The sequence below is a fragment of the Giraffa tippelskirchi genome, chromosome 9 (assembly GCF_054371585.1).
Source record: "Giraffa tippelskirchi isolate mGirTip1 chromosome 9, T2T-mGirTip1v1.2.pri, whole genome shotgun sequence".
Classification (NCBI taxonomy): Eukaryota; Metazoa; Chordata; class Mammalia; order Artiodactyla; family Giraffidae; genus Giraffa; species Giraffa tippelskirchi.
This window is the reverse complement of record NC_137283.1, coordinates 29,636,355-29,663,811: the sequence shown is the minus strand read 5'-3', so window position 1 is coordinate 29,663,811 and position 27,457 is coordinate 29,636,355. Positions and strand designations below refer to the sequence as shown.

The following is a 27,457-nucleotide window of genomic DNA, read 5'->3' as shown; positions in this document are numbered from 1 at the left end:
CACAGTTTGAGGACCACTGGCTTTGAGCCTAGTCATTCAAAGTATGCTAGGAGGATCCCCAGCAACAGCATCACTAGGGAGCTCATCAGGAATGCAGAATCACAGGTCCCACTCTACTGAGACAGAGTCTGCAACTTGAACCACATCTCCAGGGGATCTGTTTGCTCACTAAAGCTGGAGAACCACTGTTCTGTGAATAAGGATTTGGCATCACTCTCCCTGGGTTTGAAGCCCAGCTCTCTTTCTCATCAGGCTTGTGACTTTAGGCAAGGTATTTGATCTCTCTCATCCTCTGTGTTGTCTCCTGCCAAACGAGACTGATGATAATGGCTCTGGCAAACCCTAAAAGATGGTCCTGAAACTGACACGAGTCAATGCATATGTAGAGCTTAGCATGATGCCTGGCACATAGCAAATGCTCATTTAGTAATGGCTCTGATTATTGTCTACTCATCTTTTAAAAAGAATCTCCTTCTCTAACATTGAGCAGATCTCTACAAAGATTGATATGATTTCATGATATATAACTAGATAATTTAAACCACAAACACAGGAGTCTGAAATACTGATATGCTTGAGATTTAAAATTCTCAGCATAAATATTCTAGTTTATGAAGCCTAAAACGCAATTAGAGAATGGCTAGAAGAAGAAAACAAACAAACAAGCAAGCTTAGTGAATAGCACACCTATCATGAATGGGTTTTTCTCCATAAGTTAAGAGCCATAGGAGTCCTTGCTGGGCTAAATGAAGGTGAATAACCATGAAGTACATAGAATAATTTTGGTCTGAAACTTACTTTTTTAAATAGAAAGATAAGTGAAGTTCTAGGTTTTTTCCAACCTTTAAATTTCCCTGACTGGGGTATGAAAATGATTTGTCTCTTACTTTAGTACTCTCTGTCCTTTTATGTTAAGCTTGCAGCTCTCATAGGGACAAAAACAATTAAGAGAATGAATGGAAAAATCAATTATTCCATTAATATGTTTTCTCATCAACTTCGTGGTTAGAAGAACTATTTTTTATACATTAAAAAAAAATCTGACCTGATATTTTGGGGGCATTTAGAGTCATTTTCAGTTCTGAAATGGCTCTGCTGTGTTACCAAGCATCTTCTGCTTTCTGAATTATTTGCAAGAAATGAAATCAGAATGACTTTCTGTTTAAAGGGAGCATGAAGTTCAGTTAATGACACATCTTGTTCTTGCTGCAGCTGCAGCAGCACCCAGCTATGGCATGGGACCTCTGAAACGGAATTTATGAATTAACTGCTACTGAAAAACCAACAGAGGGAGCACAGACCATTGTTTTGTGTGTGTGTATGTGTGTGTGTGTGTGTGTGTGTGTGTGTGTGCGTGCATGTGCGTGTGTGAAAGAGAGAGAGAGACGAAAAAATGGTATTAAACATAAACTGTCCTGGCGGCATGGCATAAGATTTTTTAAAAACTAAATCCACAGAGCTAGATTTTACAAGTCACTTACCAGGTTAAAGCTATTAAAGGAAGTCTCATTTTCTTATTTACAGTTGTCAGAAACAGTCATGATTTAGGAAAATATTTTGATAACAGGGAGAAGTTAGCTGACCTGATGATTGTGTCAGCTTATCTCCTTGTACTTATGAAGTTATGTTAATAGAAAAAATTCCCATCTCTCCTTCTGATGTCTTTTCTTGGTCGTTCCTTCCTTACAGTCCATAATGAAGTCCTTACAGTCCATAATGAAGGGTAGCATATTTCTACATACGTGGGGGGAGAGCAGTTGTATATCCTTCTTCCTTAAAAATTTAGGTCTTCAATCTGAAATTTCTCTTTCTCCATTGAAAGAATCATACTTTTCTCATACACATAGCTTTCTGTTGTAGGAAAAAACGAGAGACTTCTCAGTGATTTTTCCATAAGCATTTTCTATAAATTGGCTTCTTCTCAAATGAGAACTTCAAAGTAAATGTTCTTACATTTAACGTAGCTTGTCACGGGGCCACTGGTTTACCAGTTCACCTTGATTTTACAAAGAAAGTTTTGATATTTGAGTGCATATAGATATCAGCACATGCTACCAACATATTAACAATTTTTAGATATTTGGTTACTTAAAATATGTACAACTCTCTGCATACCTCCATTCCAGCAGTTATTGTACAAAGATACCTGTCAATAGTGATTTTCCTCTCGTAAAACACCTTTACTTTTCTCGATGGAAATCTTTAGGTTTGGATACTTTTAAGACTGAGTACTAGAAATGTATTTGTGTGGATTAAATAATCATTGATGAATATTGTAAGGAGTACAGAATTGTGCTACCACCAAAAAAAAGAAAAATGGTTTAACACCCTGGGTTTATTGCTTTGTTAGAGTTTTGATAGTATCAAGATTACTAGCTATTCAGATATAATTTAAACCAAACTGCCAGCTGCTGTAGTCATACAAAAAACCCTGTACCTAACCAGCTGTACCTTATAAAGCAAATTGTTGCCTTTCCCTGACCACTACATTTTAAAATTTTATCAGCAAGCTGTGGTTGGTTGGTTTTCCACCATCCAAACATACCTGGCTACGTTGGAGTTTTATTTGTTGGAGTAACTTCTAGATGAAATTTTATGTATGTCCTAACATAAAACATAAACTCCATAAGCTTCCCCTCCTGCTTGGTTTGGGGGCATGAAGGGGCAAGGCATATTTTATAACATATAAAATTTGGTGAATGTTGCTATTAGAAGTTCCTTAAGAGGGATGCAACTATTTGGAATGAGGTCGCTGGGCTGCGCTAACAAAGATAACCTTTCCAGCTGACTGGTTGGATACTACATCTTTTTTTTTTTTCTTACCATCTTCAAAATAATCTTGTGTTTGACATACCCCCCACCCCCACTGCACTATCAACATTAAAGCTACTCCCATACATATGGCCACCAGAATGCAACAAAGAGAAATGGTTAAGTGATTTAAATTCTTTACCCTTGAAAGCTTTCAGCTCATTGATGTTCAAAAATAAGTTGAAGAATCTAGCACAGACTGCTCAGAAACCAACAAATCAATGTGCCATTCACCAAACACACAAGGCCAACTTTCAGCTACGCCACCTTCAGACTATTCATAGAGGGGTCCGTTTAACAGAAAACCAGCCCAGGGTCTCCTCTTCATGGTCTTCAGGCTGCCATTCTATTAATGAAAAGAAGTGACAACAGAAGTTAATAACTATTCCTGATCATTGAAGCAGTGGAAAGGGAGGGCTGGGAGGCCAAAGAGCTGGGAGATATTCAACCTGCTGGGTGGAGCCATATAAACATCCTCTGTGCTCCCTTCGCATCCCCTTTCCACAAGGCAGTACCATGGCATCTGCTCCCAAACTGTTCCCATCCTGTTCAGAAACTGACCTGCATATATATTGGGCTTAATGACCAAATGTTTAAAAATTCATTGCACAAGAACAGCTGAAAGCAGTTGATTGGTTTGAACTTTATTGTATGCACCTTGCTTCCCAGACCGCAGTAAAGAGGAAGGTCAGCTGGTAAACATTTGGGCATTTACAGAATGAGAGGCCCTGGATTTCCCAGTGTCCCTGTCTGTTTTCCTTACTCGCAACGTTAGGCCCTACTAAGCTGTGTGCTGACCTGGTGCTTTGTTTGGTTTCATCCGACCATCCTCAAAAATGTGGGTCAGAAAAGATCTGCAAAAGTGGTTCCCTGCTAGCTCCCATCAGACCTCTATCCTGAGAAATTATTTCTGGAAGCATTTTCCCCATTGACTGGGGAGCCATTTCTGTAACAAGAAAGCAGGTGATTTTGTTTTTCCCTCAAGTATTGTTTGTAAGTGGTTGTCACCTAGAGAAAGATCTCCCCATTCCAGGCCACACTGCAATACCATGTTCTAGGTAGTCTCGCCCCTGGCTTAGACTTCAGAAGTTTGCCCTACATGCAACGCATTCAAGCAAGCACAGACCTCCTGGAGATTTCACAGTGTCATCCAGAAAGCTAGAGTCTCAGACTGTGGTGTTCACTTGCAGTATTTTATCAGGGAAAGGGGTTATTTGTTACAGCAATGACTGCTGAGTGTGAGAAAGCGGCCTAATTAGTTCAAACTCCAGTTTACAGTGTGTGTGTGTGTGTGTGTGTGTTAGTCCCTCAGTCGTGTTCGACTCTGTGTGACCCCATGGACTGTAGCCCACCAGGCTCCTTTGTTCATGGGATTCTCCAGGCAAGAGCACTGGAGTGGGTTGCCGTTTCCTCCTCCACCAGTTTACAGTGGGCCTCGTCAGTAGGTAAAGTCCTAAGTCTGGACAAGCCAGTACAACTTCTAAGTTCCATTCATGCCTTCTGTTCCTTCTTGTCCACTCTACTTAGCTCGGCTTTGAGCAATCTGATTCTAGTCGTTATTGATACGAACAAACTACAAAGAAAATAAGGCAGCGAGGCGTCTGTTAGAAGGAAGATGTTGGACAAGTGCGTTTCTGGTTGGAGAAAGGATTGAGGACTTGTGGAGAAGATGGTATGCATTTTCTTCCCACAGTTTCAAGCTGTTTCCTCTTGTGATCTCATGGTGTGGACCATGCTTTCCCCCCCTGCCATCATTTCTGTGTTAAAAATCACGTCCTTTCATTTTAGTGGGGGGTTCTTGGGCATAGGAGTATATGTGTATTTTAAACTCACTCTCCTCTTTAACTGATTTATTTCTTTCTTCTTTATAATTTTCCCTTTCACAGTGTGTAGCCCTTTGTCATTAGAATGATAATCATAATAATAGCGGGAATGTAATTTCCCATAATGCTAATAGTGGCTGTATGCTCATACACACCCAGTTTATTCTTAGATTCATTTACGCTCTGACTTCTTCATCTCATATTTAAATACAGCAGGTGTTTATCTTCATCAAGGAATGTTTGTTGAGCTCCTCCAGGGAGCATGGGGCTGTCCCTAGGTGCCATGGGCTTATACAAGGCAGATTCAAAGATGTGGAAATGTTTACTTCCCCTACAATCCAAGAGTGCACATTTTATTTCATTTCTTCAGATGTTGCAAGTGGAAGAACCTTTATAGTACTTCTGCTTACTTGAAATTCCCTCTGCTGTGTGTGTGCAAGGACAGACAGACCAAAGCATATTATCTTGCATCATTGAATGTGTCCTGCTTTTAATGTGGTACTCTGCCTCTAAAGTATAATTGAGAGGAATTCTCTTTTTAAAGCCATTAGATGGAAAGGATAGATGATGATTACATAAGTACTGTGGAGTTGTTTTTTTTTTTTCTCCCTGAAGCTCTTCAGCAGTCTAAGAACATGACAGTATTCTTCACAGCACCTTTATGATACAGGTGGAATTCAGTTGTACAAGGAAGTTAAGTAGATTTCCTCAAAATGAATTATGTAGAGTAATCATAATAGCATCCTATTTCTTAAGTCATGATTTTGGTTTTGAAAAGTGGTTCCTACTGGCCTTCTTTTTTAAGAGACATATTCTGAAGAAGAATGGAATAATGGAAAAAATGTTGGTAATTTATTCAAAAGGATTCACCGAAAATAACAATGCAAATATGCAAAATATATGCAATTGTTAAATCTCAAAAGAAGAAGAAAACAATAGCAGGAAGCACTTTATCTTGTTGGGGCTTCACAAGAAACCTTGTGAAGTTGCAACAACAGTGAGGCCCGTATTATGCAGATGAGGATAATGGGAATCATTCATGATCATATGGCTAACAGCTGATTTGGTTAGGACCTGAGTTTGAATTTCCCAATTCCAAATCTAGTGCTTTTTCTTTTTTTTTTTTTCCTATTCAATTGTAGTAGGTTGCTCTCTGACAGTTACTGTTAGACTCACAATTTAATATTGAAATTATGGACTTATTCGTCTAATATCTAAAATGACAAACATTTCACTTTTGTATAGAATCTCTGAACTAATCAGACAAATTATCTATGGTAAAACTTAAGATATGTCCACATTTTCCAACAAAAACTTAAAATATGTCAATGTTTTCTCTTAAGTATCTTAAATTTGGTTGGATAACAGGGTGTTAAGGGCTGAACTTCTAGAGTAAGTCAGATGATCAGGGTGAGCCTGGGTAAGTTGTTTTATACTCTCAAACCCTCAACAGCCCATTGCCATAATGTAGGTAATAGAAACCTTTATCTCGGAAGATTGTTGTATTAAATATTATGATACTGTATATAAAGTGCTCAGCACAGTGTCTGTTCTGGACTAACAGCTCAGTAAATAATGTTGATTAAATACAGTTTTTAATGGTGGGCTACCACATTTCTATTTTGAGTACCTTTAAAATTCACAATGGCTGTGAACATTTAACATTGCTACCTAAAAGTGAAAACATTACAGAGAATTTAGGCTATATGAGAAATAGTTAAAATAAGTATACCTTGGTCACTTGGTGTATACAATTTGAGTACATGCACTATGACCCCAAAAAGCAGGATCTAAAAGAAAATACACTCAATCTGTTTGCCTTATCTGGAGTGAACAACAATGGGGATAAAATATGAAAATAACTGAAGATAGTGTGATACAAGTTTATTGGTATCAAAAAAAAAAAAAAAGCTATGATTTCAAAAATGGGTGGACAGTTCAAAAAGACCGTATCTTTATCATCAGTAACTGTGAAAAAATGCTCCAGATCATGAGTGTTCAGAAGTAATAGTGAGAGACTCTTACTACCTAACAGATGGTCAAAGACAGTATTTAAAGTGATAGTGCAATTGCTTGTAAGGATGCACTGAAAATAGCAACCTCATACATTTTAGGTGGAAATGAAATTCTAATAACATTCATAAAAAATAAATTTTGTACATGGTTCAAACCAACAAACCCATATCTGGTGATCTATCTTACCTATAAATACAAAGACATATATTTCAGTGTTATTTATAGAAGCCAAAAGCTAGAACCAATGAATGGGTAATAATATTTATGGTACATCCACACCACGAAATATGTCTATTAAAAATTGATTAATCCTCTTCCAGTTGATTTGGGGGGGTTTCCAAGAGAGCTTTGAGCTGAAAGAGTAAGATGCAGAGACAAGTGTCCCTTATGATCCCGTTTTAGAAATGCTAACAACATACACAGAAGTTTGTATGTTTCACACTCAAGATATATGAGCATTAAGGAAATTAAAGAAGAATGCACATGAGTGACAAGGGAACTTATGATGGGCATGGGATAAGCAAAAATAAATTAGTACACCAAAAAGAAAATATAGACATGTTCACACACCACAGTATATATTACATATCCCACTTAGTTAAAACTTTGACATATGTGTACTATGTGTAGATTTTATATATGTATGAAGAAATTAGAGGAAAAAGAATTTCTATTTGACTCTATTGACTTATTGGATGTTAATAGAGTATATAGTAAAACAAATCACAGTGTCTTTGTATGGTTTGATGCTATATATTTAAAGGCAAATTAACAGATTAAACGTGTGTGTATGTGTGCACATAAATATTCAATCATAGGGCAGTAGAGTAGGCCTTTTAGGCCACATCCAACTGGTTGTCTACTTTTGTAAAGTTTGGAGGGATGCAGCCATGTCTCTTCAGGAGTTGTCTATAGCTGCTTTCTCACGACAATGGCAAATTTGAGAAGTTGTTACAGAGACCGTATTACCAGCAAAGACTAAAGTATATGTTCTGTACAATTTTATAGAGAAACTTGTACCTCTAGTGTGTGCGACTGGATATATTCACATAAGCAAAAAGGCAGGTGAGGCTGTACACCACACTGTTGGTTATGTCAGGGAGCAGGACCTCATGGGAATGGGAAAACAATAATTAGCTTTTGTTTCACCTCCTACCATAGACATGTATTAGTTTTGTAAGTTGAAAACCAGTCAAGAGTACCTGAAATTTAACAATTTCAGTTCAGTTCAGTTGCTCAGTCGTGTCTGACTCTTTGCGACCCCATGGACTGCAGCACGCCAGGCCTCCCTGTCCATCACCAACTCCCAGAGCTTACTCAAACCCACGTCCATTGAGTCGGTGATGCCATCCAGCCATCTCATCCTCTGTCGTCCCCTTCTCCTCCTGCCTTCAATATTTCCCAGCATCAGGGTCTTTTCCAATGAGTCAGTTCTTCGCATCAGGTGGCCAACGTATTGGAGTTTCAGCTTCAACATCAGTCCTTCCAATGAACACTCAGGACTGATCTCCTTTAGGATGGACTGTTTGGATCTCCCTGCAGTCCAAGGGACTCTCAAGAGTTTTCTCCAACACCACAGTTCAAAAGCATCAATTCTTCGGCACTCAGCTTTCTTCACAGTCCAACTCTCACATCCATACATGACCACTGGAAAAACCATAGCCTTGACTATCCAGACCTTTGTTGGCAAAGTAATGTCTCTGCTTTAACAATTTAAGTAAAAACAAAGGAAACTAGCCTTAGAAAATTTATATATTATTTAGAGATAGGGATTATTCATTCATCAAAAAAATGACTAATTCCTATGTGTTAAATACAAGGGATATATATATGTACACACACACACACACACACACACACACACACACACACACACACGTAAGCAAAGCAGCAACCGGTTCATTGAGGGATTTGGGAAATGCTTCACATGGGAGGCAGTATTTGAACGGTGTCTCAAAAGACAAGCCTGTGTTTGTCAGGTGTGGAAGGGAATTGCCCATGCAGAACTGAACAGTAAATACAGTGGCTCGATGTCAGAAATGAATGAGGCCCCCTGGCTCATCCATACAGCAAGTATTTAGGCATGACCCAAGAGTAAGGGTGCAGGGAGATGGGAGGGAGTAAGCTTCAGGAGCCCACCATAGGCTTAAAATTACAGGTTGGCCTCACCTTTGAGAAAGTGATGTAGGTTACTTTGGGCTATGTTGAATCAACAACGGGGAGTCACTTTAGGGCTTTAAAGAAATGAATATCCTGAGATTTATGCTTCAGAAAAATGTCTCTATCATTTGTGTATTGATTTATCAAGTGCTAGATGGGCACATGAGCAGAATAAGCTACATGGAACTTTTCACATAGACAAAGCCTTTCAATAAACAATAAAGGAAGCAAGCAATGAGTGACAATTATGTATCAGATGTTCTTTGAAGCACTCTACTTAGATGAACTCATCCATTCTTCACATTTTATAGATCAGAGAACTGAGAAACAGTAAGGTTGAGTAACCTGCCCAGTCACAGAATAAGTGGGTGGCAGATCTGGGATTTGAACCCAGACAGTTGGGCACCAGCCAGCACTCCCAACTACTGTGGTCTTCCATTTGAGGCAAGTTAAGAATAGTCCTATCTTTAAGACATTTGTTTACCTCCCACCAGGTTCCAGGTAGTGTGCAAAGTGCTAGGGGTGCAGACCTAGTAAGAGCTTGCTCATAGTCTAATACCGTGCTGGCAGATGGATTGATTGCAAGTGGATGACTAGTGTGCTGCATTGAGAAAGACTATGACTTTCCATTCAGACTCCAGAGAGAGTTTGGTGATCGATAGACATGTTCGCCGTGGCTGAGGGAAGTGGTATAGACTGCACAAGATAAGCTGACCTCATTATCACTTATGTGGATCTCGTAAGTGGCACAGAAGTCAGAGTAGGCTTGGATCGTCCTGTTTAGAGTGGTTGCCTGAGCGAATTTGGGTGACATGGGTGTATTTCCATGTGAAGTTTTATCAGATTCTGCCCCTCCCCAAAATACCCCCCACCCACTGTACTCATCCAATTGCCCTGTTCATTAAGTCAATTCTGTAAGACTCTAGGTCACTGCTTAGAAATGCAGACTCCAGGATTTATTATTGCTGTCTCCCAGTGAATACATGAAATTCACTTTAGTTGAAACCACCCAAGCATGACAACTCTAATAATGATGTTTTAATAGTGTCTGCTGTGTTAAAGTTTTTTGAAATCTGATATCTTACATGAGCTAATATAAGCAATATCACAGGCTCCCTTTTTTTTTTTAATAAAACAGTTCCTTAAATGAGGGACTCAGTTGTACTGTACTGATAAAACCTAATGATTTCTAAAATGACGTTTTACTCCAATATTTATAATTTCATTGTTAACCAAGATTGTATTGTGGTCTTTCAGAATATAAGCAATAATGTGCCTCAGTCTAAGTACATTGAATTCACCTCAGAAAATTTAGGTAACTAATTATCCAAAACTACTGAGGCGACGACTGTTTGCTTCCTGTATGATTACAGTCTAATATAGTTTTTTTTCTGTAATGGAACAAAAATAATCCAAATTCTTTACTCAGTATGCTAACTGGCTACTCTAGAAATTGCCGTTAGGTTACTTGCAAATTTTTGTATAATGAGTATTCAGGTTCAGCTTAAAAAGGTTGGCATTGTTTGGTGGGGGGGGGGTGGTTACAGATGTGTGCTGACATAGTTTTAAGTGAAACCAAGCCCCGAAGAAGCTCAATAAACAAAGGACAATGTTTGGAAAAGAAAGAAGCTTGTTTCCTTTGATAGGGTGCATGGAATTTAACCAACCTGTGTTTATAATTACTGTCTGGTTTAGTTAGTGTGAAAGAATCTACTTGTTACTCACTTATAAATAAACAAAATAGATCTACTTGCCCATTCTGCAGCCGACTCGTTGGAGTTTATTTTTCTTTTTCTTTCTCTTTTATTGACTACAGACCACTTACTTTATGTCCAGATTGTGTTTTTCCATTCTAAACATTCTTCTGGTTTGGGGTTTTTCTCCCCCTTAAGTTTTGGACTGACTTACAAAGATGACACCTTCTCCCAAATTCCGAGCCTTTCCTCCTGCCCCCATCAAAATTGTAAATGACTACCTTTAGTAATTTACATGTAGCTTATTCTGCTCATGTGCCCACATGTGGATATCAGGTTGTATACCAGAGGCAGTATTTTCTTCTGGCAAGCTCACACAGAGAGCAAGTTGCTACTACCCAGGTAATTGTAAAACAACATCAAATGAAGGCTGTCAACTTGGGGCCAAGTTGACAAGAGAATGTTGTGTAGTATATGAAGTCAATTGTTGGGTCCTTCTGAACAGGGATATATTTTTAGATGAGAAATTAAATCTCACCTTTTAAATACACCAAAGTGAGGCTGTATAATTTTGTGAAGAACTGGAAAGCCAGTAACTCTTTTGAAATTTTCCCTTTGAGATCTTGGCTATTGGTAAATTTACTATGTTCTGTAAGTCTATTATTAATTCATTAGAGTAGGTATATTCAGTTAAACTTTTGAGTTGGCTTTGCACACTGCTTCTTTTATTTTTCCCTCAACTTAAGAATTAATTGTGCCCACATAAAGATAGGTCATAAGGAGCAAGATATTGCATTTTCATTTCCATATACTAATAGAAAAAATACATAAAATCTAGTTAACCAAATGCTTTCTCAAAATCATCTTGCTCCTTAAAATTAACATTGGACTATTATTTATTATTGAAATCATTTTTCAATGTTAAGACGGGTTTTTACTAGGGTGTGGGTTTACCTTTTATGAAGATTGCATTAATCCATCACGAAAATTTTAAAACTCAATAAATTCATTTTGCCATAAAAGATGTATAAAGCCATAAGCATTTTCCAGATGTGGCTGTGGATATAAGTAAAGAAAACTCGTCTGTTCTGAGAGAGGAAAAACTGTTGACATTTCTTTGAAGTGTAATCTCTTTTGTTTATTTGGTTTTTAATAGCTTCCAGCAGTTAGCCACATATTTTTTAAGTGATGCTGCTCGCATACTTTTTTTTTTTTAAGTTGTGAGTGGCATTAACTTACTGCCATAAATTTCAAAGCGTAACCTGTAAAGGGAGGAGTCCTTCATTGAGATGGATAATTGAGTAATGACCACAAAGTGTGAGGCACCATTTTCCTTAGTAACTGGTCTAAATGGGAAGTGATGGGCAGCAAGGGGCAGGGGGGTCAGTGTACTATTGTTTTAATCTTTACTATTTATTTATAAAAGGCAATCTGTAGCTGTTGCCTATTTATATAGCAAAACATTGTATCCTTTGTCTGTGCCCATTATTTGGCCATTCAGTATGAGCCAAAGAAAAGAATCCAGAATTTTTCAGATTACCATGATGTATATCACCCACACCCCAGGGTATAAAACGTGTTCGTATATGTGCGTAGGCTTACACAAATGTGCTGTAAATGAGGCGAAATTTTTAGAGTGATAAAAAAAAATCGTTAAAATGGACTGAGTGGCTGAAAAGTCTGTGACACTGAAAAATGGAAACTATTTGGAAAGTAAGTGAAAACTTAAAAAATAGATGTGTACAAGCTTTTGACATTTCATAATGATTTATATAACAGGCTGCATGAGAATTAATTTGAAATCAGAGGTAATGCTAGCTGTAACCTACTGCAGAGAGCATTCAAGGTTGAGGAATTTTTATATATATATGTACATAAATAAATTAAGTTTGAGGACCATTTCTCATTCTTTCCAATCAATATTTTTTAACTATTACTTATAATAATGTGATTCTACAAAGCTTAGTGAAGTGGCCTTTGTATATATGAGTGTATTTGTACACACTATTTCTATTCGTAAAAATTCTAATGAACAGTTGTATGCATGCCATATTTAAATACTGAGGTTCTCTTTGATTGGAATTTATTTTTACATATCCAAGCCAAAAAGTAGTCCTGAGGTTTCAAGAAAATGCTATTAAAGAGATATACTTTTATTGGTATAAATAAATAGAAATGTGCCCTCTAATTTTGAAGGAAATCATAGGCAAGATCAACTTGCTTCATGTTTTTAATGCAATTCTAAACAATGTGCTGAAAACACTGGTAATAAAATTATTTTAAGGGATGCTCCTTGACCAGCAGCTTAAGCTACATATTAAAATTTGCTCTGTTTTTCATGTGTTTTCCATCAAGGAAGTCTGTGGTTACCTTCCTGATTCTGCTGGACTGGAAAAACATAGCTAATATGGTGTGATCTGGAGAAAGCTTTGATGCAGGGACTTTGCAAATAAACCTCCAGATGCCATATGGTTTACATTCATCTCTCAATTTATTTCCTATAAATGTCTATTGAATATTCCATTGAACCAACACATGTGAAACTAGAGCTGAAAAAGAGAACAGTATACAGAATACTTTGTGGCAGCAAGTGATTATCATATTTCTTTCCCGATATTGCTACCAGCCTTAAATGCATGGTAAATTAGTCAAATGCCAAAGTTCTCAGACTCAGAGTGAAAATAAAGAAAAACTATTTCAAGAGTTATCAAAACAAACACTCCATTTTTATATATGGAGTAAAGTAGTGCACGCGCTGGAGTGGGAGTTACTTGTGGCAGTTCTAAGTCCTGTGTTTAAGTTGCTGCCATTTAAAGAGTAAAGTTGTCTATGCCTCCAATGTAGAAATACGTGTGCTTTGCAGCAGCCAAAAAAAAAAAAAAAAAAATGTTAGAAGGAGGATTTTAAATGAAGCGATTGGGACATTGACACATTTTGTGTCATTCTCTTTGGTTCCATTCTGCTCTAGAATCCAGGTGCTAACCCCTCTTTTTCTATACCAAGGAGATAGCTAGTAATTCTAAGAATTATTAAGTTTGCTTCATAAAGTCATCTCACTTTCCACGGCCAGCATCTCCAAAGATTGATGTCTTGGATAACTGGAGAATATCCTGGAATTTTAGAGAATCTTTTGTTTGTTTGTTTTTTCCTCAATCCATCCACTAAAATTTTTTTCAGTGAAGAATTCCCGTTTTTTTTTTTTTTTTTTTTTTCGGTCCGAATCAACAGCCTTATGAAAATGATGCATGGTACCTGGCAACACACTCATATTACTTCCAGTGTCTACCATTTGGCTTTTAAATGGTGATGCCAGTACAGGTGATGTAAGCACTGGATATAGGTAGGGAAAAGGGACGGAGGCCAGTATATTGTTGCTTTTCAGATTTCAGTCTTCCAAGACTTTCATTTAATACTTTGGTTTTAAGGGTTTAATAACTTAATAAAGCGAGTCAGAAAAGCACAACGGATCAAAGTGTGACTAAGTTAAGTCTACAAGCAAAGAACTACCGAGGCCTTAAAGACAGGAAAAGAGAACAGTATTTCCTCAGATTCTAGCCAGCCCACAATTCGCCCCCTGGGACTACAAAACTTTGAGTGTTCTACACCACCAACTCAACACAAGATTAGGTTTATTTCTTAAACAAAAACCCATGGCATCAAACTGAAAATCACCTTTCTTTGGCCAATGTTTTATACACATTAGATCAAAATTACATTACAAATTTATTCTGCCACTTGTACCCAATACCAGGGGGAAAAAAAGGGTAATAAGAAGAGGGAGAAATTACTTAAGATGACCAGATTTTTCTTTTGTGCATCATTTCTTTTTTAACAATACCAAAGCTGGAGTTGAGAAACCCTAAATTAAATTGTAGGCCTTTGAATTTAAAAACAAGCATCTCATTCAAATATATTTTTTTTAATGCATGAATAGCAGGAGAGAAATCCCATGTTGTTTGTTAACTGTGAAAATACTTGAGATGTTTTTGTGTATTTTTCCATTGTTATTATTAGTATTGTACAATGGACACAGGCAGAGTTTCCTTTGAAAATAAGGGTGTTTGAATAACTGAATGGAGCAGCATGACACTGAACAGAAAGATTCTGATCACATGGGAAAAGTTTATTTGTAAATAAAGTATATTTCCAATCAAAAAATAAAATGCTTTGACCAAAGAATTTTATTATTTACAAAGAAGAAAATTCTAATATGTTAATTTCCCATCTACATAAGTAGGTTTCAGTTCAGTTCAGTTCAGTTGCTCAGTCGTGTCCAACTCTTTGCAAACACGTGAATCGCAGCACGCCAGGCCTCACTGTCCATCACCAACTGCCAGAGTCCACCCAAACCCATGTCCATCGAGTCGGTGATGCCATCCAACCATCTCATCCTCTGTCATCCCCTTCTCCTCCTACCCCCAATCCTTCCCAGCATCAGGGTCTTTTCCAATGAGTCAAATCTTCGCATGAGGTGGCTAAAGTATTGGAGTTTCAGTTCAGCATCAGTGTTTCCAATGAATACTCAGGACTGATCTCCTTTAGGATGGACTGGTTGGATCTCCTTGCAGTCCAAGGGACTCTCAAGAGTCTTCTCCAACACCACAGTTCAAAAGCATCAATTCTTCGGCGCTCAGCTTTCTTCACAGTCCAACTCTCACATCCATACATGACTACTGGAAAACCATAGCCTTGACTATCCGGACCTTTGTTGGCAAAGTAATGCCTCTGCTTTTTAATATGCTATCTAGGTTGGTGATAACTTTCCTTCCAAGGAGTAAGTGTCTTTTAATTTCATGGCTGCAATCACCATCTGCAGTGATTTTGGAGCCCAAAAAAATAGTCTGACACTGTTTCCCCATCTATTTCCCATGAAGTGATCGGCCCAGATGCCATGATCTTAGTTTTCTGAATGTTGAGCTTTAAGCCAACTTTTTCACTCTCCTCTTTCACTTTCATCAAGAGGTTCTTTAGTTCTTCTTCACTTTCTGCCATAAGGGTGGTGTCATCTGCGTATCTGAGGTTAATGATATTTCTCCCGGCAATCTTGATTCCAGCTTGTGCTTCCTCTAGCCCAGGGTTTCTCATGATGTACTCTGCATATGAGTTAAATAAGCAGGGTGACAATATACAGCCTTGACGTACTCCTTTTCCTATTAGATTTACTGTTTTCTAATTTTGCCAGTTTTTTCTTCGTTTTCAAAAATACTTTCAGGTTAAACTTTTTTGGAGACTCACTCTATTGATAGTCATTTTCTTTTTTCCTAGTTTAGCATTTTGTTTATAGAAGTAAAAATGCTTCCAAAAGAAAGCAAGCTGCTTTTAGATGGGTGTGTTTTATCTTGGGGCTACAGTGTGGGAAGGAAAAACAGCTTCAGACATACACATTTCCCAAGAGTAGCTTACTCTTATCTCATTTTTGAATCAAAATTCCAAAGACAAATTATGTGTGCCTCTTAAAAATAAATTTCCCGCATCTAATTCCATCTTAAAAACTCAGTCACAAGCAGTAAATCACATCAGCAAAACTGCTGCTTGTGATTGTGGGTCTCTCTGATTCCACATGAGCCTACATTCCACAAGTATGGAGGATGATTAAAGTTAAGAGTTTCTACATGTCCTTCCCTCTGGTTTCACTGTGAGCACGCCTTTAGATTTACTAAAAAAGGAAAAAAAAATAATGTTTGACTCCTCTGTTCCCTAGGCTTCTAAGGGTACCAGCATCCCTTACAAAGTGTAACTAATTTCAGAATCCAAAAATTGCCCCTTGCTCACCTCTCTGGTCCCCACCACAACAGAGGATTCCAGTCTCTGTTCTGTCTGGGATATGTGCCTTCCATTAATAATCTCAGAGTTAACCCCATGTCCCCAGGGCCTTCATCCTTATCAACCGGTGGTCCTCTGCTCCATCCCTTGCCAACTGTTCCTGTGTATGCCCGTAGGACACGCCTTCCATCTGAACCCCACAAACTTGGCACTTCTGTTAACTCCCCTCAGAATCCTACTGCCAATCTAGATGCAAGAATCTGGAAATAAAAATCACCCAAAGATATTAACTTTGGGAAGTTGGCTTTTCGACAACAAGTACACAGACTTTAAGTTACTATGGTCCAGAACGGATATATCTACCGAGGCAGGGAGGGATAAGACTCAAAACCTGAGGGGCATTCCAGTTTACCAATCATAGTGACTTATATTTGATTATCAAGGTAGTCTGGCAAATTAAATGGTGTTGGTTTCTCACTATTAAAGAGAAGGTGTTAAAAATCACTCTAAGACCGAAATTTCTCTTAAACTTATTTTCTGATAATGAATATAGATAAACCCAGGTGTTTTTAGGGGGAAAGTACGGTCAGACAAAGTATTGGAGTTTGAAAAAGCAAGAGAGAGATCTCCAAGTTGTTTCTTCTTGGAAAGTGTGTGTTTGTGAGTGTGTCCATGTATGTGTGTTTTCTAGGTAGGAATGTTACGACCAGGATTCTTGGCCTTCCCCAATCAATAGCAGTTGATCAGAGGTCAGACAAGAAATTCAGGCAGATTTTTATTGGGGCCCCTGCTACAGCAGGGGAGAGGAGAGAAAACAAGCAGTAAGTAACTTTGTTGCTGCTGCTGCTGCTGCTAAGTTGCTTCAGTCGTGTCCGACTCTGTGCGACCCCATAGACGGCAGCCCACCAGGCTCCGCCGTCCCTGGGATTCTCCAGGCAAGAACACTGGAGTGTGTTGCCATTTCCTTCTCCAGTGCATGAAAGGGAAAAGTGGAAGTGAAGTCGCTCAGTCGTGTCCGACTCTTAGCGACCTCATGGACTGTAGCCTACCAGGCTCCTCTGACCATGGGGTTTTCCAGGCAAGAGTACTAGAGTGGGGTGCCATTGCCTTCTCCGTAAGTAACCTTACCCCCTCCCTAAGGAGGTGGGGGACGAGCTGGTCCCCTGTGTGAAATCAGAGTAGGGGTGTGTCCAAGGATTGGGCCAAAGAGGTGACTTAGGTGGTTTGCGAACCCTTTTGGTGGTGTTACATGCAGAAGACATGCATAGTATCCTGCTGTTGCTCCCGACACCCTGTTTTTGGCTCTTCAGAAGTGACAGTTGGCATTTCGGGTCTTTTTGTATATCTTGTCCATTGCATACAGTTCTTTGCAGTCCCTTATAGTTTCTTTGTATTTTTTTGCTCGAGGAGATGTTTGTCAGGTGTAAGCACTACAGCAAAGGGTCTCAAATCCCAGTATGTCTCAGGAAGAGTGAAGAAAAGTCAAAAGTTCTAGAATAGAGAGTGTTTCTCCTACCCCCTTCTGGTTCATCCGATTGGAAACTCGAATTGGAGAAAATCTCTAACAGGACTTGGGTATTTCAGTTTTCCTTAAAAGACTTCATGATCCATTAAAATAACAACAACAACAAAAAGATATCTCTCTTTCAAGCATTTTTTCCCCCTTGGGAATCATTCAGCGTGATCTTTTCTGGGAGAGAGGCATCATTCCCACTTTTCTAACACTAGAAATTGGACAATATAAACCTGCAGAACACCTAGATCTCAAATAAAGTATAATACAAGCAATTTTTGGTTGATGATGATCAAAATATAAAAATCTGAGAGTAATTTAAGTGCATTGTTGGAGTGGAGCAGAGATGTCTTCCATACATGGAATACATACTTCTCAATCCCTTTGTCTCCAGTAGGCGCAGGTAGGGCACAAGCTCCTCCCCTGAGAACTTCTAAACCTGAGCCAGTCTTCTCTCTGCAGAAACGATGCATGCGTGAGGGGCATTTTTTTGTTAAGATTCTTGCATTGCCACCGACAAAAACACACTCTAACTTAAGCAGAAAAGGAATGGACAGAAGGTTATGATGTGTCTCCATGGAATTGAAAGAAAAAGAAGGAAATGCAGGCTCAGCAGAGGCAGCTCCCAGTGCAGTTGTGGGGCTGGAGAGCAGTTCTGTCCGTGTTCGTCCACTGCTGGATTAATGCTTCTGGTTCTCTTTTTGTTATAACATCCACTATCCTCTTCTATCCCGTGGGTCAGGTTGAAAAGCAACCTGCACAAGTCAGCTTGCCATCAAATGAGGAAGCAAATGCAAACCTCCTTATAGATGACACACAAGAATTAAATGGTAAAAATTCACAGAGCTGTTTGGGTCCAGCCTTACAGAGCTCAGATTACAAACTGAAATCAAGATTGCCGGGAGAAATATCAATAACCTCAGATATGCGGATGACACCACCCTTATGGCAGAAAGTGAAGAAGAACTAAAGAGCCTCTTGATGAAAGTGAAAGAAGAGAGTGAAAAAGTTGGCTTAAAACTCAACATTCAGAAAACGAAAATCATGGCATCCAGTCCCATCACTTCATGGCGAATAGATGGGGAAACAATGGGAACAGTGGCTGACTTTATTTTGGGGGGCTCCAAAATCACTGTGGATTGTGACTGCAGCCATGAAGTTAAAAGACACTTGCTCCTTGGAAGAAAAGCTATGAACAACCTAGACAGCATATTAAAAAGCAGAGACATTACTTTGCCAACAAAGGTCCATCTAGTCAAAGCTATGGTTTTTCCAGTAGTCATGTATGGATGTGAGAGTTGGACTATAAAGAAAGCTGAGCACCGAAGAATGGATGCTTTTGCACTGTGGTGTTGGAGAAGACTCTTGAGAGTCCCTTGGACTGCAAGGAGATCCAACCAGTCCATCCTAAAGGAAATCAGTCCTGAATATTCACTGGAAGAACTGATACTGAAGCTGGAATTCCAATACTTTGGCCACTTGATGCGAAGAACGGACTCATCTGAAAAGACCCTGATGCTGGGAAAGATTGAAGCCAGGAGGAGAAGGGGACAACAGAGGATGAGATGGTTGGATGGCATCACCGATTCGACGGACATGATTTTGAGTAAGCTCCAGGAGTTGGTAATGGACAGGGAAGCCTGGCATGTGACTGTGGGGTCGCAAAGAGCTGGACACGACTGAGCGACTGAACTGAACTGAATTTAGCATCTTTGGGCCTCCAGTCATATCTTTGAAATTAACTTCACCTTAGTGACTCTGAAATTCTTTGTGTGCTCACACATGTGTGTTTTTAGAGTCTGATGTATTATGCTTTATATAGTAGCATTGAAATAGGTGATGAGCTAGTGGTAAAGAATTAGCCTGCTAATGCAGGAGACTTAAGACACCCAGGTTCGATCCCTGGGTCAGGAAGATCCCCTGAAGAAGAATATGGCAACCCACTCCAGTATTCTTGCCTAGAGAATCCCATGGACAGAGGAGCCTGGCAAGGTACAGTCCATGGGATTGCACATAGTCAGACACAACCGAAGCAACTTAGCGCGCGCGCACACACACACACACACACATATGCACTGAAATAGGAAAGGGCTGCACACCCACACAATTCCTGTCTATGTCTTTTCACAGGATTTGACATATAGCAGACACATTGACTCAAGTAAGTGTCATTACATAAAGATTTCCCTGGATGCTTTAGAATTCAGAACCACAACACAGTTTGTAAAATCAAAGAAAACCTAAGTTGGTAGCAGTGACTATAGAAAATGTTGAACCTTTCCAGATGGTCTGTTGATTGAGGGTCCCTATCTGCTTTGTAATACTCTTAGTATTAAAATACTGTTTAAAAATTCCTTCTTTCCGTTAACTCAAACTACAGAAGCCAAGCGTCTGTGGTCTGCATTGTATACAAGGCAAGGATAGGCTTAGTTGGACCCAAGACCTTCTAAATATCATATTATTCAAGATATTCACCTTTATTTTTCTATACCCTTCCCCTGTATCACTCAGTGAGTTCTCTGGAAATAAAGATAGATTTTCCATGTCAAAAAAAAAAAAAAAAAAACAACACTTTCCATGTATAAATTCTTGTTTTATCGAATTTTCTTCCCCATTCCCTCTGAGTAGATGCCATTTTCCTGTGTCATCTCAAATAATGTATGGGCCACTACCTGATGATAATTTACTAGGCAAGTGAATGGAAAATGCTTTCATTTACATGATTAACATTTAATTAACATTGTTAATTAACATTGATTTTTTTTTTAAACTTTTTCAGCTGAAGTGTAACACTTAACATTGACCTCAACTTTTAAAATCAAAGCTAGGTGTTAGGAAAGCCCAGGAAGTTGATGATTGATAACATGTATTATGATCTAGCTTCATGTGATCTGGGTGGAAGTTATGAAGTAATGTGCATTGTACCATATAAAATCCTAATGATGGTTAATGTTAGCTAATTAAGATGAACAACGAATGGAGCCAGCCTGGCTCATAAGGGTATTAACGTCCTATTAGAGTCTAACAAAATATTATTTTAATCAAATCCATAGTTAGTGAATCATTTTAGATTCTCACTAAGAAATACGTTTGGAATCAAATTAGACATTAAAGCCATATTCTAATCATTGTTGCCAACAGAAATAATATTAAACTTATTCTTGAATTTAATACTGTACCATGTGGGTTTTGTTTCATTTTGTTTTAATCTCAAACATAGATGTATGCCATACTGTATATTATCACCTAAGAAATTATGAATATTTGCCACACTCATTTTTTTGGGAAATATCAGCTATGTTTCATGTTAACCCACTGAGTTTGTATAAGTACATGTAGGTAGTTCAAAGCAGCCATTCCAACTGCCTACTATCAGTTCATTTCAGTTCAGTCGCTCAGTCGTGTCCAACTCTTTGCGATCCCATGAATTGCAGCACGCCAGGCCTCCCTGTCCATCACCAACTCCCGGAGTTTACCCAAACCCATGTCCATCAAGTCAGTGATGCCATCCAACCATCTCATCCTCTGTCGTCCCCTTCTCTTAGTATATCCATCTTCTGTGTCCAAATACTGTCCATTAATTTTCTTTTTCCCCAGTGAAATATCTTTGGCCTCCATTTAAGTTGACATACCTGTGTGGTTTAAGAAAGGGACTTTACCTCATTGGGCTACAATGTCCTCGTGCTTAAGATAAAGGTACCATAAGGTAACAATGCCTATAGGTCCTAAACTGTTTTATTTCCTGGAAATTAGGGCATTTATTTAAAATTTGGATGCCTAAGCATGGCAGTAAGTGGTAGAGATAAATACACGAAGGAAAGTCTGACGAGAGAGGCAGAAATATTTCAATATCCACAATTTAGTTAGTTGACAGGCCTTAGAAAGATTCCTCCAGTAGGGCAGTACTCACTGTGCTTGTCATGAACTAGTCCCCATGTAAAATCCAAAAGGCCAAGTTGTCAAAGGAAAGGCCAGTCCGTGTGTAGTGGGAGATACTTACATCATGCCTTTGTACACTTACTGGCCTATTGGATTATTTCTATGCCCTCTAAGGGAGGAGACTGAGGACTGGAGTGTTAGAAAAGCAAGGCTGGCATGTAGACCTGTAAGAAGGAACTGTGGGCGAGTCTCAGAACACAGGAATAGTCTGTTCTCAGGCGAGATGTCTCATTGAATCATTTGACTGAGTGAAATCGTCAAGGCTTTTAGTATACTGTCATCATATGAAAAGCAAACAAAGATGTAGAGTCCAGCTTCTGAATGGAATGTGAAGGTCAGAAACACTGGTTTCCTGAAACCCTCTTACATTTTCAACAGGAGAGCCTCCGACACTCCTCTGTGCTGTGAGGGCTCTTGGTGGTCAGGGGTGAAGAAGGCCGATTTGCAGTTCATTCCCAGTGCCCATCCCCACCCTCACCCTTTGTGGCAGATTGCACACACGGGCACACATACACACACTTACACGTTTTTGTCCATTCGCTGCTCTGTACTCAGTGCTTAGGGCAGCATTTCCACAGTGGGAGCTGAATGTTAATGGTGAACAAGCAAATACACTTTTGCATGTGAAACAATTGGTGGTTTTACTTATTTCTAAATATATGGCATCTCCTCCCATGGCAAAGCCTCTGTGCTCAGTCGTGTCTGACTCTTTTTTTTTTTTTTTTTTTTAATTTATTTTAATTGGAGACTAATTACAATATTGTGGTGGGTTTTGCCATACATCGACATGAATCAGCCACGGGTGCACATGTGTCCCCCCATCCTGAACCCCCCTCCCTCCTCCCTCCGCACCCCATCCCTGTGGGTTGTCCCAGAGCACCGTCCTGGAGTGCCCTGCTTCATGCATCGAACTTGCACTGGTCATCTGTTTTACATATGGTAATAAACATGTTTCAGTGCTATTCTCTCTTTGCGACCCTATGGACTAGAGTCCATCATGCTCCTCTGTCCATGAGATTCTCCAGGCAAGAATACTGGAGTGGGTTGTCATTTCCTACTCCAGGCAACATTCTACTCCACTAGCATCAATGAAACGGGCCCTCTGAGGGAAGATACCATATCCGTCTTAGTTTTAATTAGTCTGCAAAGTTGTACAGGGAGGAAGGAATTAAAATGGAATATTAAATTATATTCTGTTTAAATTTTAGTATACACTGTGTAAGACCAACTAGTTTCTATGGAAGGGTAACTATATGGTTAGACTGGTTGCCATGGGGAAGTGGAGTGAAGGAATAGGCTGGGGATGGAGCTATTCATTTTATTTTAGATTGGAGTTGATGACTGTCAGTTCCTAGACCAAATCCAGCCTGCGGAGAGGATTTATTTGGTCAGTGTCATTTTTATTTTTGTTCAAATGAGTTGCTATCATTTAATATGAGAACATTTCTCAAAATATGAATTTCTTACAAACTCCCTGGTGGTCCCATAGTGGACTCCAAGCTTTCAGTGCCTGCGGCACAGGTTCAGTCTCTGGTCAGGAAACTAAGATCTTGCAAGTCATGTGGCATAGCCCCCCAAACTCCCCCCACCACTCCCCCGCCCGCCCGCCAAAAAAGTATGAATTTCCTACTAGTGGACAAAAATGAGCCTAGATTCTTGTTGGGCCCCAGTAGGGGCTTCCTCTGTGTGAGAGGGCACCAACCCTGGTCTTTGTCATCAGTTAAATGTCAGTCCAATTCCTGTAGGCATTTGAGTTCTGAAATCTACTTTAAATGATCTTACGCACTTGAACTCTGTTTTATTTTTTTAAGGACGTGCCATCTACTGTTTTTATAATTTATATGCCTGAGCAATTTTAAAACTCTGAAGTTTAAAGCCACAGAAAAAATAATTATTATTTCTCAAGGAAGCAATAAAACAATACGCACCGCACAATTTGATTTTGAAATATATAGATATAAGCATGTATTATATATGTAATTTCATATATGTATCCAAATATAGAAAAAAGACTGAAAGGATATATTTGACAATATTAACAGGCCTCACCAAGGTTGTCTCTAAGTGATGAGATTTCAGATGGCTTTTATTTTGTTCTGTTGTGTTTTGTATTTTTCCAGTTCCTTTTTTTGTTTTATTTGCCCTTTTATGTCGTTTCTTAATTTTATGCAACAAATAAGACATCGTTATCTTCTTTATATTAGGGCATATTTCCAGTTGGGTTTCAGAATACTTGTGGTTCTGATTTTGTTTCCACCATCTTTCTGAATCCTTTGTCAGGAGTCTCTTGTCTGCGCCTCTTGGTATTATCTGCCGTCTCTGTGTTTACCTGCGGGCAGCACCCAGCTCTGCGTGTTTGTTTTTCTCCTCTCTGTACATACTGGCCTTTCCACTGCTCACATCCTGGGGTGGCTCACGTCGGAGTGACTGACAGTGAATCAAAATTAAAAACACCAGTTGGCATTAAAGGTCACTGCTTTATTAGAATTATTCATTCAAATACAATTAACTTACCCTTGCTCTGGAGGAAAAGGAAAGGTTTACGCCAGGGAGAAGGAAGGATCTAAGGGGTTCTCCATTTATAGCCTCTCTCCCATTTGAATTTTTTCCCCAACAACTTTATTGATATGATAGGCAGCTGAAAACAAAGGAAGGGCGAAGAGTGGGAAGGTGTTTCCTTTGATATACACGAGATAGGGGTAACTTCCTTATTTTGAACATAGAATAAGGCTTGAAACAAGTGGTTTCTTAGAAACCTTGCTCAAATTATGATCAACAGAGCACAAGGGGTAAAGATCGCATCTACCTTTGTGATAGGATGGAAGCACATTGAGGGACCCGTCTCACCACTTTTGCAGCATCTCTCAGTACTTACACAAGGGGGTGCTATCATTTTTGGATCCTGGCTGCCTTTGAAATTCGAATGAAATCTGTGGACAAGGATATTGCAGCAGGAATGTATACTATATGCACCTAAAATATTACGGACAAATCCATGAGGTCTCTTATGAGGTGTCATTAGAATCTTCTCTACCACTAAGAAACTATTCCGATTAAGAATTCCTTTCCTTGTTAAGTCATTCATTCATATGGAATCAGACAACCTGGGCTTCAAATCTTGACATGACCTTATGTGTATACAGTAACCACTCTAAAGCTATATATATCCTAATGTCTGAAGGGGATAAAAATAGTGCCTACCCAATGACTGTTTTAGGGATTAAATTGAAATATGTAATGCTCTTAATTGCATATGTACATGGAAATGTTGATAAATATTGCATGCTATTTATTTATTATTTGTGTTCTGGCAGTTGTAGTAACAGTTGGCAAGAGAAGGTTAAAAAATAAAATTCCTATCCATGCCTTCAAGGAGCTTAGACTCTTCTTAAGGAAAAGCACAGAGAAAATAGCAAGGCACATCATGACATCTATAGAAACAGAAAGGTTAGTGACAGTCTGAAAGTGGGTGGGGATGGGGAGTGACAGTAAATGAGCACAAAGGTTCTTATTGGTGTGATGGGAATGTTCTCAAATTGGGCTGTGATGACAAATGCACAGCTCTGTAAATTTACTAACAGTTTGTATATTTCAATGGTGAATGTATATGATGTAAAAATACCTTGATAATGCTTTTAAAAATATAGAATAGCATGATAGTGTGGGTGTGCTGCTGCTGCTGCTAAGTCACTTCAGTCATGTCCAACTCTGTGAGACCCCATAGATGGCAGCCCACCAGGCTCCCCCATCCCTGGGATTCTCCAGGCAAGAACACTGGAGTGGGTTGCCATTTCCTTCTCCAGTGCATGAAAGGGAAAAGTGAAAGTGAAGTCGCTCAGTCGTGTCCGACTCTTAGCGACCCCATGGACTGTAGCCTACCAGGCTCCTCCGTCCATGGGATTTTCCAGGCAAGAGTACTGGAGTGGGGTGCCATTGCCTTCTCCGAAGTTATATGCTACGGGCTGTGGTCGTAAAGAGGAAGGAGTGACCCCATGGTACAGGAGGAAGCTTCACAGAGGAGGAGACGCTGAGCAGAGTCCCAGATACTGTAAGTAATATTTGACAGGGGTGGGGTGGTAACATATTCTAAGCAGAGAAAGCAATTATCAAGTTCCTCAGGCAAGTAAAGATCAAAGTTAATTTTCGGAATCAAAATAAATGTGTTGATTATTCTTACATCTAAAATATTGCCAATTTTAAAACATAGTATAGAATGCTTGTTTGGCTAGTATTATGTCTCTCCTTCCCAACCCAGTGATAAGGTATGCTTAACCCACAAGGAAGCAAGGTAGACCTCAATTTGTAGATGTAATCCCATTCCAACCACTGGAGTGTAACCTTGAAATCTACTCATCCAGTTGTCCTAAGGTGAAGCTGAGGAAACAGACTAGAGCAGTGACTCTGCATGTGCTTTGAGTATGCCCACTTAAACAATTAAAACAAGCTAACAAAAGCCACAGCCCTGGTATCCACTCATCAGGGGCAACTAGGATTTCTTCTGTGTCCACGTGTGTGGAATGGAGAGAGGCTTTGTATTCCAGTATCTCAAAACCCTAGTCTTCGAGCTCCAGTGATAGCTTCATCACATGGTCATTTAAACTCATGGAGAACCAGGTTTCAGTTTTGCTCTCTAACTTAATAGTATGTTTTAAGTTATTATAATGACCTGCTTCAGAAAGAAATTACTCATTTGAAAAGACCCTGATGCTGGGAAAGATTGAAGGTGGGAGGATAAGGGGACGGCAGAGGATGAGATGGTTGGATGGCATCACCGACTCGATGGACACGAGTTTGAGTAAACTCCGGGAGTTGGTGATGGACAGGGAGGCCTGGCGTTCTGCAGCCCATGGGGTCACAAAGAGTCAGCCACGACTGAGCGACTGAACTGAAGAAAGAAATGACTGAATTTGCATGTCGTTTGTCCAAAAGAATCAAAGAAAATGTCAGCCCAGAAGAGCTTTTGAATGGTATCCTGTGAGTCATTGACTAGAAAAGCCAAGTGGCTGAGGTTAACTGCTCAGTAGGTATGTAGGAGAACCAGGGTTGGAACACAGGCTTGTGTCCTCCAGACCAGGCCACTAAGCACTGTTATTGGATGAGCAGTTAATGCCCAAGGATACAAACATGTCTTTCCTAGGCAACCAAAGTTAGTGAAAGATAATTTTCAGACAGAATGGAAGGAGTTGACATTGGCTGTCAAAGAAAGAAAGAAGGGTTGGAAAATAGGTCAAGTATGTATCTGCAACAGTGCTGACCATCTACCTTCATGAAGCCTAAATTGTGTCTGTTGGGTTTATGATTGTGTCTCAGGAACTGGGTGTTCAGGTTATTATTCCTGTGTATGCAACTTTATTCTTATGAACAAAGGGCTGTGAAAGAGTGCAATTCCTAGAGCTAAATGCACTGTATTACTGTTATACTAATACTCCAGTACTTCTGAAAACTCTTCCTCCTGAAAACTTATAAAATAGGAGTCCTCACTGGTTCTATGCATGGCTTGACAATAACACTTAATCACACTTACCCATTTTCCTTGAGGGTTTTTGTTTTCTTTCTTTCTTTTTTTTTTTTTTAAGCTTTTCCTGTTTCTTTCTAGTTCTAAGACCATAGCAACGTTCACCGGAGAAATAGACTTCCTATATAATTACAAATAATCAAAAAGCAGTGTGTGTTTTACTTTCTCTTAGAATGCAGCACTGCAGGTCAGGAGTGGTGTCAAATAAACAACTTCACTGTTT

General features: G+C 39.2%; 2 long non-coding RNA genes across 2 annotated transcripts in view; one reads left to right on the top strand and one right to left on the bottom strand.

Moving 5' to 3' along the window:
* LOC145520893 (uncharacterized) overlaps nucleotides 1–27,457 on the top strand; it is an 867,842-nt gene that overhangs the window by 614,654 nt on the left and 225,731 nt on the right. The gene's annotated exons all lie outside the window — the stretch shown is intronic.
* On the bottom strand, nucleotides 23,655–24,757 carry LOC145520904 (uncharacterized). Its single transcript, XR_014064893.1, has 2 exons — nucleotides 24,595–24,757; nucleotides 23,655–24,146 (listed from the first exon to the last, which is right to left on the bottom strand). It is a non-coding gene; the product is annotated as an uncharacterized LOC145520904 (long non-coding RNA).